Source organism: Leptonotus elevatus, chromosome 6, assembly GCF_054856555.1.
Source record: "Leptonotus elevatus isolate MCC_2025b chromosome 6, RoL_Lele_1.0, whole genome shotgun sequence".
In the NCBI taxonomy this organism is placed as follows: Eukaryota; Metazoa; Chordata; class Actinopteri; order Syngnathiformes; family Syngnathidae; genus Leptonotus; species Leptonotus elevatus.
In genome coordinates this window covers 19,600,762-19,614,406 of record NC_141244.1, presented here as the reverse complement: position 1 = coordinate 19,614,406, position 13,645 = coordinate 19,600,762, and positions in this window count along the sequence as shown.

Genomic DNA, 13,645 nt, shown 5'->3' with positions numbered 1-13,645 from the left:
AATCTCAGCTCTGCATTTGGAGTTTGTATGTTCTCCCAGTATTTTTTATTAATTTTTCTTTTTCTTTATTAATTTTAATTTTAATTTTAATTTTAATTTTAATTTTAATTTTAATTTTAATTTTAATTTTAATTTTAATTTTAATTTTAATTTTAATTTTAATTTTCAAATTTCAAATTTCAAATTTCAAATTTCAAATTTCAAATTTGTATTTTGTATATATATAGGCCACATTCTAAAACAATGCTATCCTAATTAAGGCCTCTAAATTGAGGGTTTGTTTGTATTAAAAAAAATTATAAAATAAAAATAATTGTTTTTCTCCATGCGCCCTGTTATTCGCTGGCGACCAGTCCAGCGTGTACCCAATATAATGTAGTACACAACATATATATATATATATAATATAATATAAAAACATTCTTAACTGTTCTAAACCATGTATTAAAATATAAACTTAAGCAGTTCAAATTGTTTTAGCCAGTAGCCTATCTATGGTGTTTTGCATTGTATGTTAGCATTAAGCTAAAAGACTTTGCAAGTCACTGTATGTAGTTTTGGATAAATACACAACATGTAATTCTTTATTTTATTTTACTGAAGACTAAAAACAATCCAGTGAGAGACTTCTAGTATTTTGAAAATCTCTTTGGAGACAAGCAAACATTTTGAAATGGTCCACATTGCTAAAAAGCTACAGAAAAAGAAGAAGTGCGATTTGTGTGCAAAAGGCATTTTGTGTGTCTTCAGAGGGAAGCATTACGATACTATTGTTAATGAAATCTAATCTGTGGGTTCTATTGGGTTATATGGGACCGAATGTGTGTGTGTGCGCGCGCGTGTGTGTTATTGTGTGAGGACATTGTGCTGAGCTCGGGTCTTCAGCAGCCTCTTTCTCCATTAATGCTCCATTAGCCAAATTAGAGGCCTAATTGGGAAGGCGAGGAGATCGCTAATGTGTGTAAGCGTGTGTGTGCGCGTGTGTGTGTGTGATAGAGTAAGACATCCAAAAGGACGTCCGAGAGGACAGAGAAGGAGCGAAGGTGCAATTGGACGCTGATGACAGAAGCGGCCGTCTTCCCGCCTTAAAGGGCCGCCGGCGGTCGCTGACGCCATTAGCGGCTCGTTAGCTGATTAGCTCGCCTGGTGGTGGATGAGCCCCAGGCTAGGTGTGTGTGAGTGTGTGTGCCAGGTATAGCTAATGGTGTTTACGATCACATTGTGTGCGGGGGAGTGGCTTCTCCTTCTGGCGACATAAATCAGGTTACATTCACACTGCAGGGTGTGATGCCCAATTCCGATTTTTTTGTTTGTTAAATCACATCTTTTTATGTTCTCGACATTATAAAAAACAATTAGAGTCACGCTAAAATATTTTGTTCAACTCATTCACTCCCAACCATTTTCACTGAAGCAACCCCCTTTGCTCCCATTTGTTTTACTGGATTTTGACAGATTTTGCAAGATCCACAGAATATTGTTTTCTATTGCTATAAAAACATGGAACCGACCAAAAGAAAGATTAGACTCTCTTCTTTCATCAGGAAAAAAGTATATATATATATATATATATATATACTTTAAAAAATATATTTTACTGTTTTGCAGCAATTAGCATTAGAATATAGCTAAGTTTAATAGTTATTCACATTCTTGTTGAAAACACTGTCAAAAAGAGCTTGTTGCAACCTGGCCCTGGCTGATCTCTTATACTCTGCTGCCACCTGCTGGCCGTTTTTCGTAATAACTACCATTGCTTAAACGACCTCTTCAGGTCAGAAGCTGCATCGAAGCCTTCTGTATGCTCTAGCATAAAAAAAACGTATAAATATGTTTTTGGGAGTGAAGGACCAATTATAAAAAACGTATTTAGATGTTTTTGGGTTTGAGTGAGTTAATAACTGTATTTCAATAGAAAACCTGAGTTCATCTGATGTAAGCAGGTAAATGTAACCCGGAATGGAAGATGTTCATTTTAGCAACCAACTCACCCAAAAAATGTCATTTCAGGTTATACGTAAATTCCAATTCCAGACGGTTTTGGCTTCGAGACAAGAAAACTTCAGGATAACGATACGGTCTGTTTATTATTGTAGTGTACAAGCGTCTGTAATATTTGGGTGGCCTCGTTTAGTGACGTGAGAAGGTCAAAATATTAGGAATGAAAATTCTGTGCTTTTCCTCCACCATGATTGACGGCCGTGTTTAGCCAGAAAACACGGCAGCATCCACGTATTGTGTCACCACGTCCGGCCAAAAGGATGATTGACACCCAGATATTTGTGTGTGTGTGTGCGTGTGTGTGTGTCTGTGTGTGTGGTCCAACAGTCTGGTGAGCTAAAATGAAATGTGACTAAATAATAGGACATAAACGCTTTAATCTTCTTGTGCTTTAATAGGATGCCCGCGAGGTGATGATGCCTTCACCTTTGACTAAATTGATCAATAATTGTAATATCTGTTGATAATCTTTTGCGTTGAGAGTCTCTCCGGGGACAAGAAGCAATCGATTAGGCAACAGAATAAATCATAGTTTACTTTTTAGCCACCTCAGAATCATTGATTTGTCTGTCAATCAAATGATGACACGCTATATCACCAAAAGTATCGGGACACCCACAGGATGTTGAAAACATTTAATCTCTAACTGTTATATTGCGGGTCATATTGACCCGTAAAATTCCAAATGTTGAAAGATTTTAGTCAAATGGTTCAGCTAGCTTTATATTTATTATTTAATTTGTATTTTATTTTTGCTTCATTTTGTGTGATTAACATGCAGCAGTGGGTCATATTGACCCATGAAACCGACAACCAACCAACATGCTTGTTACTTGAATAAGATACACTCTATAAAAACTGTTGGGTCAAAAATCCTCGACTTGGGTATATATGTATTTATCTGTAAAACAACTCATAAATAGGTTGGGTCAAATTGACCCATAAAGTGGATCGGTCCATTTTTGATCCATAATTGGGTTACTTTTGACCCAACTGTTTTTAGAGTGTACTAACTGTATTTTTGTCCAAATATTGCATCGGTTTTGGTTGCTTTGACCTTCGCCAAACCTTCCGTCCCACGCAGCCATGAGGGCTAAGTGGGTTAGCCCACCTGTAATTTACGTTGTCCAGCAAATGTTAGATGGACGGACACAAGGAGGGAGGGGGGGAGGGCTTTTTCAAAATTATTTTGACTTAATAAACAATTCCTATTGCATAATATCGCATTGTGTCTCATCAGACCACAACGCTTCACTTGACTTTGCACTATGTTTCATCACTTCCTAATTTCCTTAATCAATGTTGCACTAGTTTCTGTATCTTTGATGATTGACAGTTCATTCGCTGTCCATCTCTCTCTCTCTCTCTCCTGATGAAGTCTTCCCGGTTGGTCCGACTCAAACACGTCCGCCGCCCCATCTGCGACATTTCTCTGCAGGGGGCTCGTAATCGAATGACAGAACCCCCCCCCCCATACTTCCCCCCCTCTACGCCCTTGTGAAACCAATTGTAGCGCTATTATCTTCTTAGGGCCCCATTTGTGTGTGTGTGGGGGGAGGGGGGAGGCACTTAGAGCGAGATAGTCACCGAGGGCTAATCTCATATTTGGATTTCTTAGTCATCAGATTGGCCAATGTCAAAGCTCCAGTGGGGTCGCCGAGACCTCCTGACCGACGGCTGTTTGTGCGTTTTAGCATTGAGAGGTCGCCGGCGTGGGCGTTTAGCGCATTGGCGGTCCTGCGGGGGTGTGGGGGGGTGGGGGGGGGGGGGGTTAAGGGACGTGGGGGAACGTGTTGGACGCCGGGAGGGAATATGGGTGATTGATGGACTGCTGGATGATCAATGCCAAGCAGCTAATCTGCCTGTGTGACACTATGGCGTAAACGCAACATGATGACTCGGCGTGTTGCTGTTGAGGTTGAAAAATAATCCTTATTTACTGACACTTCTTTACCTCGTGTGATGTCCATAAGGTAGCATTTTGTATCATTTGGTATTATATCATATCATGTTCTCAACTCAACTTTATTTATTTATAGAGCATTTTAAAAGTAACCATAGTTGCATATGAACTTCTGTTTTCTTTGATTGAAATTCAAGAAGTTCAGTGCCATTCACGTTTCAATTTCCTCCAGACAGGACAAAAGTGTCTTAAGGAGAAGCGTCCTTCTTGCTTAGCAGGACATAGATCTGACTGTCATCCACTTAGCAGTGAAAGGAAATACCATGCTTTCTCAAGATGGAACCCAGGGGGAGCAAATACAATGAAAACAGCAGGGGCCCCAAATTTGAATCTTGTGGAACACCATACAACAGTGGGGCAGAGCGGGACCATGGCTAACACAAATAAATTCTGTATTTTAGTAATAATACTACTACTACTACTACTACTAATAATAATAATAATGTATTAGAAATTATGTATTTAAGTTTAATTTAATCAAATTAATGTAAATTAAAAATATTGTTTACAAAATAATAATAATTAAATAATATCATTTTATTATGATACAATATACAGTGTACAGGTGACTTTTCCTTGTAATTTATTAAAATTGAATTTATTTGAATTTAATGTAATCAAATGAATTTAAATTAAAAATATTATTTACAAAATAATAATTAACTAATAATATATTGTTATAATATAATGCAATATTACAGTATACAGGTGATTTTTTTCTGTTCATCATTGTACTTAATTAGAATTTAATTTAATTTAAATCTAATGTAATCAAATTAATTTAAATTAAAAATATTATTTACAAAGTCATAATAATGAAATAATATTATATCATTATAACACAGTATACAGCATAGTGACTTTTTCCTGTTCATCCTTGGAGTCATTTTGTAGCTGTGAGAATCTGTACCCCACTACCATTTTAAAAAGGTGAACCTCGCCATCATGTGACTTTTTCTGTGTATTCCTGTGATCATTTCGTCATCATATGAGCTATTTTGGAGGATCTGGAAGAACATGATCAATCTTTTCATTGTATTTTCTGTCACTTCACTTTGAGGAGACAGCATCTGGTGTGATGTCGCTGCCAGAGGGCATGATGGGTAGCACTTATTACCTCGCCCCCTCACCACCTCCACCAGCACACACACACACACACACACACACACACACACACACACACACACACACACACACACACACACACACACACGCAGTCGTAGGGAATATTCCGGTAGTGGCGGGACGGGAAAAGCCGGGTTTCAGCCGGTATTGATCGGCGAACGTAGGATTATACAGTCTGGCTCTATAGGCTGAGCGGCCTTTCATTCCCGCGCTGAATAGATAGACTGACTGCCACCGCTCTTTACTATGTGGATCGATGCAAATCGGCTTCCGGCCCCGCCGCTCAATTGTAACTCAATTTGGTTTGCCATAAGTAAAACTTTTCCATCCTGATGTGATTACACGGGGAGCTCCTCGGCCGCCCGTTCAAGCAACCTGCCTGCAGTCCTTTACTTGTACTATTGTTTCATATCATTTTGAATCATATGCTATCCTATCGTTTTATTTTGTTTTGTATTTTATTAGTTTGCATCCCATCATGTTATCCTTTCGTACCATATGGGATTTGTGAGGTTTGTATTGTTTCCTTGTTGGCAAAATGGCATAATTGCCCAAGTCATTTTTGAATGTGACAATGAAATGAACGAATGTAAATTGCAACCAAACGTTCACGTTTCTGCTTTTCTACGCGAACGTAGCGTGAAAACATCTCAGCCCGAACAGACAGTAACGAGACAAGTGATGTCGCGTGATTGGAAGAGTGCATTGTGCGAGAAAGCGCGCACACACAAATGAACCCCCGCCTTTGTCCCGACGACGGCAAAAATTCAATCTGGCGACTCGTCACAAAGCTCGCAGCTGTAGCCGCAAACAAAAGCGCGGCTAATATTAGCGCAGGAGCCCGCCGCCGCTAACTTGATTTACGTTTTTTTACAGTAATGCGCAGCTGCCTCGCGGTGCAAGACTGGCGTTTTTTGTCGGGAGAACGAGAGGTCAACGCCTGTCAATCAAATGAAGATTTGATGTATCAGCTGATTGGTGATCAAAGTTTGGCCAGTGGGCTGAAACCAAAATCCACATTGAAACCCTACTTTGAAGCCCTAAACCTAATTGAACACTTGAACTGGTTAGGACTTGGTTTAACTTTGAAACTGTTTTTATTTTGTTGTCTTTTATCTCCAGTGTTTACTGGGTGCCTTTCCTTACATGGTTTCTCTGTGCCCTGTTGTTGTTGTTGTTTTTTGCGGAGGGGGGTGGGGGGGGGGGGGTTAATTGAATTATGGATGCTTTAATTGCTTAGCACCTTGAGTTGCATTTTAATGTATGAAAGGTGCTATATAAATAAAGATTGATTGATTGATTGAAAGCCTTACCCTAAGTTAAAACCCTACCTTGAAACTGTAAAACTAGTTTTAAACACTATTTTGACATCTTAACCCTAACTTAAAACCCTACTTTGTAATCCTAGCCATCATTTTCGAAACCCTAAAACTAGTTTTAAAAATCCTACTTTAAAACCCTAACCCCATTTTAAAACCCTACTTTAAGTCTAATCATAGTTTACAACCCTACTTTGAAACCCTAACAATATTTTTTGAAAACATTCCGTTTAAACCCTAAACCTAATTGAAAACTGTATTTTTAAGCCCTAACCCTAGCTTAATTAAAACACTACCATGACACCCTATCCCTAATTAAAACCCTCATTTTAAAACCTACTTAGAAACCTGACTTTTAAACCTAACTCTAGTTCAAAACCCTATTTTTAAACCCTGACCCTACTTTGATGCCCTAACCCTAGTTTGAACCCCCCCCCCCCCCCCCCTCCTAAAGAAAGTCATCCAACAAAATTTTCCCCAACTTTTTTTCTTTTTTTAATTAAATTCACCTTTTTTTTTTTTTTTTTACTGTGGAAGCGTCTCTTTCCCACAATGCTTTGCTTGCGCGCGTGTGCCTGACGCTGCTTTGGTGGCGCTGGTGGTGAAAAGTGCTTGCAAGAAGCTGCTGACAGGCGGCTGAATCAGGACAGAAGCAAAGAAAAACGTCGCAGATGGATCTAAGCATGCCCGCCGTCATTAGCCTCAACGTAATCGCATCATTTTAGTCATTGGGAAGTTGTCGGGGGGCGGGCGGGGAGGACGGGACGGGGGGGTTGGAGGGGGTATTACGCTGTCGGGAAGTCCTCACGGCTGCTACTCTTGATCCTGATATTAAAACTGATGATGCCAAACGACAAAGTCACTTAGCAGCTTTTAATTCTTACTCAAAAATGAGGGGGGGTGGGGGGGGTGGAGAAACGCTGCTTACAAGAACGAGGCGACAGGAGCTCAATATATTACAAGAAACAATACATTTTTGTCTTTTTTTTGTTGTTGCTTCAATTCAATGGCCATTGTGCTGCTCTCTACTCGCGTGCGGCGCAACGCAGACGGAGATGGTCAAAATTCCTCAGTAAACCACAGTAGTGGTTGTTCATTCAAAGAGGTCAAAAGAAAGTATGCTTTTGACTATTTTTATATGTATTATATGGTTTCTACCATTTGTACTCATATATGTGTTGAACGCGACAATGATGCTAATGGTTAGCATTGCTGGCTAGCCTTAAGCTAAACGTGCTTAACTCAAATAAACGTTCGTAATTGTTTTATATACACGTTCACACATACACGCACGCACGCGCGCATGCGCGCACGCGCCCAGATGTATTTGCAGCGCGTATTTGCTCAGGCCAGGCGGCTCACTGACAGATTTAAAAGGTTTGCGTCTTCATTCTTCAACGCTGGCGGCCGCCCGCTGCACATGTGTGTGCGCGCGCGTGTTTATTGTCTCACGGCAACGGGCCGCGGTGTTGTCATCGCGTTTCGTGTGCTGACCACCGCGAGTGAAATGTACTCAGTGTTTTTCGAAAGTGCACATGTTGCTTTAGGGTGCAAAGGTCAAGTCAAGGTTAAGCAGTCGACCAGGACAATGCTGATCAAAAGATTCTTCAAGCTTTTCGCCACTAAAGGAGACAAGAGGAACATTCGCAGTCAGCTAGCAAAATGCTAGCTAGTTTGGTAGCAATGTTTGCAAGCCGGTGACAAGAAGGGATTGGCCAAGTCATTGTTTAGTAAAAGTTAGTTATACAAATAAATAAGGAAAAAGGTTTTAGTTATTCCGAAGCTTTTGTGCGCAATGCGAATTTGTTAAAATGATGATTCTTTACTGCTAATAATATATCTAACAAATTGTTTCTTAGTTGAAAAAAGAAAGTCTATATTATCTGCAAACACAGTAGAGAATACATTTTTAGAAATGCAAATTGACATACACATCTATGTATTTTTGATAGTTAAACTAAAACACACAAAAAAAGAAATGTCTTAATATATGTAGTTAAAATATACAGTAATAGTATTGAAATATATTTTAAGAAAATGATATTCCAAAAGAAGATCATGCATGATTTTAAGGAAGTTTTATATATATATATATACATATATATATATATAACTTAATGTATTTATTTATTTATATATATATATATATATATATATATATATATATATATATATATATATATATATATATATATATATATATATATATATATATATATATATATATATATATATATATATATGTATTTATTTATATATATATATATATATATATATATATATATGTATTTATTTATATATATATATATATATGTATATATATATATATATATATATATGTATTTATTTATATATATATATATATATATATATATATATATATATATATATATGTATTTATTTATATATATATATATATATATGTATATTTATATATATATATATATATATATGTATATATATATATATATATATATATATATATATATATATATATATATATATATATATATATATATATAAAGATACATTTGTCATCCTCATCACCATTTTTCTCAATTTCTACACCCATAATTATGCAGTATATCTTAACAAATATTTGAATTTGAAACCTTGGCTGGTTGAACATAGTCACAAAGTAAACAAAGACGACATCATCACTGCAATTTTCCCGGCATCCTTGCGTGTTTATATATATCTCTAAGGCGGCGTCTCTTCCAGGAAGCTTCGGTTGCCCAGCTGTCCCCCAATTTCCCCACCCCGCCCGCTGGTCAGACCTCGGGTCCGAGAGTGGATCAAGACGTCCAGTGACAGGCTCGTGAAGGCCCCGCTGAGTTCACCTTGATGGATGCCCCCTCCAGGTGTTTTCAATGGGGCACAATAAGCGCGGCCCCTCTAATGCATTATTGGGCCATTAGGACCCGGCCCGCAGAGACCACTTACGCGGCGGCCTATCAATAACGCTCTGCGTTCGGGGGGGGCCCAGGGAATTAGTCATACTGATGTTCTATTTAATCAGAATCTCATTAGATTTTAACAGGGTTACAGTAACCCTGCTTTCATTTCCATAAGAGCAGACATTGCTCACTGATGTCACACGCACGCACAACCAACACGGGAAATGCAATATAGATGTGTGCGTTTCCAAATTATAAACGTCTGTCACTCGACGTGTACTGATACACACTCATTTGAAAGGAACAATATCAGCAAATAACATTGTAAAAGGTCATTATTCAAACACAGCAAACGAATAGGATTTTTTTTATATGTGTGGTTTGAGGAAACTAAAAGACGCTACCAAATTGTTCCCAAATAAGATCAAAGTGTGCTTGCTTCATGCTATTCACTTGTTCACTGTAAAACTCGCACATACTGTAAAACAAAAAAGGCATTAATAACATGACATGTTCAAACACCAAAGTATTCAACCAAAACACGTCATCGCTCGCTAGCTTAATGCTAACATACGATGCAAAATGCCTAGATGGTCTTAAGTTAGCATACATGTGACATGAGCAGCAACACATACAGAGCATACGACAAAATAGAATCCAACATTGTACATAAGAGCACCAAAAAGTTCAACCAAGCCGTTTAATAAAAGTCTGCTAGCTCAATGCTAAAATGTAAAGCCCACATGGGCTAATGGAAATTAGCATAGTCGTTACGGTAATTATAATTCACCAAACAACTCTTGCTTTGATACACACAGAGCAGCAATATTACTGGAGGTTGCTTGGGTACCTTCTCTGCCCTCTTCTTCTTGTTCTTAATGATGCTGCGTGTCGCCCAGTAGAGCTCAGTGCTGCCTGACATGCTGTGGCACAATGTGGTACTACACTCAAGGACAACAACAAAATACCAACTCAGCTGTATACTGTAAAAACGTTTTTTAAAAAAATCTTTGTTTTTTTTGGAGGGCGGGGGGCGCAAACAGGGGTGGGGGTGGGGAGTTAGTGTGTATTTTCTCTAAATAGGCCACACGCAAGTGTTCTTGGTAGGTTTGCTGATCTTTCATTATCTTTGGCTGCCTCCCTGCTCACTGCACTTTTTCAATTAGCACTTTATTATTACAGCCCCCCCCCCCCCCCCCCCCCCATCCTCCTGGTCAAAGACCCCCAGGTGCTGAGAGTCGCATGTCAATAGCGACACGGTGCGTGTGTGTGTTTGTGTGAAAGTAGCTGGTAGGTTGTGAGTGCAGAAAGACACCTTTCAGCAGCGTATTTATCAATGTATACATCAATCTCAATTCAACACGTTAGGGTTAAAACCTGGGTTAGGGTTTCAAGCAACGTCCTTTACAGATTTTAACTCGGGTTTGAAGCCACGGTAAAGATGTGGTTTAAAATTTGTGTGTCAAGTCTAGGTTAGGATTTTGAGCAAATGTTAGGCTTTTAATTGGGGTTTCTGGACAATACTAGAGTTTAAAAGTAGGGTTTAAAATGATTGTATCAAGTCTGGGTTGGAATTTTAATCAAGAGTTAGGGTTTCAAGCCAGGATTAGAGTTTCAAATTAGGGTTTACAATGAGCGTGTTAGGTCTGGGTTAGCGTTTTAAACAAGGGTTGGGGTTTCAAATTAGGGTTTGAAATGATCGCTTTTCAGCCTGGGTCAGGGTTTTAACGTTGAGGGTTTAAATTGAGGGTTTTGAGCCTTGATTGTTATATTTTCGTTGGTTTTCAATTTAAAAAGCGTTTTTTTTTTTAATAACTTAATGTGCAATTTCATTACGAAACTTCCAATTTGATTTCTTGTTTGAAAAAAAAAAAAAAACCCTCACCATTTGCCCTGATACCAAGAAAGCAGGTAAATTTGACCCGGAACAAACGATTTGTGCCGTAAAAGTGTGAAAAAGAATTTCATGTTTTTATTTTTTATTATTTTTAGTGTTTCTGACACTTTTTGGCTAGTTAAACAAGCCCCGGGTCAAAATGACCCTGTTGCCTCATTTATCTCATTTCAGTACAAACGTTTCTAATCAATTTCATTTCTTGTTCCAAAAGGATAATTTGTCAGCGAGTCATTGCGACTTGAACTAGAATATGTGTCCTGCGTCCATGGCTTGTTATTTATTTATTTATTTATTTTTGGCTAAGTACATAAATAAAGTTTTCCAATCCCAATTTTTTTCATGGTTTCGGACACATTTATTATTACGCACGTCATGGGTCAAATTGACCCACCCAGCTGTTTGAGTGTGGAACAGGCTGGTTGGGACCACCTCCTCTCTCCTAACAAGGTCCCGGTGTGGCCGCCCCCCTCCAGAATCAGACCCTTATGCGGAGTGCAGGAAGCCATGCGCTACGCGGGCATGCATAATCTTTTAATATGTGCGTAGGCGTGACAGATTAAAGCGTCGGGGTGTTGACAAGTGACACAGGAGCCTCACTCCGTTCTCCCTCGCCCCCTTGGACCCCCCCGATGACTCCCCCCCCCCTAAGCCTTGCGGCCTGCTCCTTACCTTCATTAAAGCGATTGGCTTTCCAGCTTGTTCCCCGATACTCGCCCGTTTATGTCTGCGGCGATAAGAGGCTTACGCTAAAATGAGCGCTAATGAGAGGAGGAGGACGGTAAAGAGGAAGAGAAATTTTGAGAGTGGGAGAGAAACTGGTCTCAACTCTCAGTTTCAAGCTATATATAATAAACTATACACTCTAAAAACAGGTTTAAAAAAAACTACCAGGAGTAAATTTAAACCAACTTTCTGGGTTGTTTAGTGCAAGACAACCCAAAAAGTGTGTAATTTTTAGATAACCCCCCCCAAAAAATTTGTTGTGTCAAACATACCGAAATAAGAAGTAGATTTTTGACCCAACATTTTTTTTTTTTTAAATCCAGGGTTGAAAAGGTGAAACCCTAATTTGAGACCCTAATATACAAAACAACCCGTATTTAACCAAAATCGGGTTGTTTCAAGAGTGTAATCCTAACTCTGGCATTAAACCTGAATTAAAAACCCAAATCTCGACTTAAAACATAAACCTTGGTTTGGAACACTAATTTGAAACCCTATTATTTGCTTCAAACACAAATTTTAAACTCTAACCTAAGCTTATAACAACACTTGGCTTCGTACCAAAACTGACCCCCCCCCCCCAAAAAAAATGTTGAAACCAATGCTTGAAACATCCTAACCCAGACTTCATACATAATAAAACGATGAGGTGAAAACATACTTCTGACCTGAAACCCTAACCTTTGTTTACCCTAACCAAAGCTTAAAATAACAAATTGAAACCCTAACTTGAAACAACAGCCGTGATTTGAAACTGTAATTCCAAATTTGAAACCCTACCGTTCAAACATGGCTTTAAACCCAAACCCTGACCCTGTGTTTATGTAGTCTCGCTTAGATTCGGGTTAGGTTGAGTTCCTTCCAACTACCTTGATCATGACACCCTAACTTGAAAGAAACCCACCACTGACCTAAAAACCCTGGATTTAATGTGCTTTATTTGAACCTTAACTTGAAAGCCTTACTCCGTCTCCCGTGTCTCATCGTGTCCTCATGAGTCCATTAGCCACACAGTCGCAGCTGGGTGCCTCCCTGGGGGAGGTCCAAGTTGGCTAGCAGACCAGGCAAAGGGGCCCCCCCCACCCGCGTTCCTTATTGTGTGCTCTGAAAGGGACAACGCTAATTGCGGCTAATTTGATTCCAAAGACGTTTGTCAGTTTTAATGTAAACAGTCCACACACAACCTTGCTAATTTCTTTGAGCTCTCACTTAGCCAGCTGACTGCGACCAATCGTCTTGTGTCATAAATGCAAGATGGACGTCAAACCCTTATTTGAACGTTTGGCCTGTGTGTGTTGGCTTTAAAGTCTCATTTGAATCCCGAATGCAGATTTGATACCCAAAGTTTTTGTTTTGAACCCTGACCTTGGCTTCAAACCTCAACTTTAAACCCTCATTTGAAACCCTAACCTATATTTTAAACCATTGTTTAAAATCCCAACTTTTTATTTCAAACCTTTTAACCTTGGCATCAATACCTCTCTTGAAACCTAACCCAGATTTGAAACCCTATTATTTGTTTAAAACCCTATCGGGCTCATTGGCAGACGAACTTCCAGCTTCCACTTAACGAGCCAGGCTCGACTGCAGCTGATCGTGCGTGCCGCCGTTAATCCTCCCTGAGCGTCGCTCGAGCGCGAGGGCGTCACATGACTGCCCGCTGAGCACATCGGCCTAATCATCGGGAAGAAACCCGCAAAGGAAACCGCCTTTCGGCACC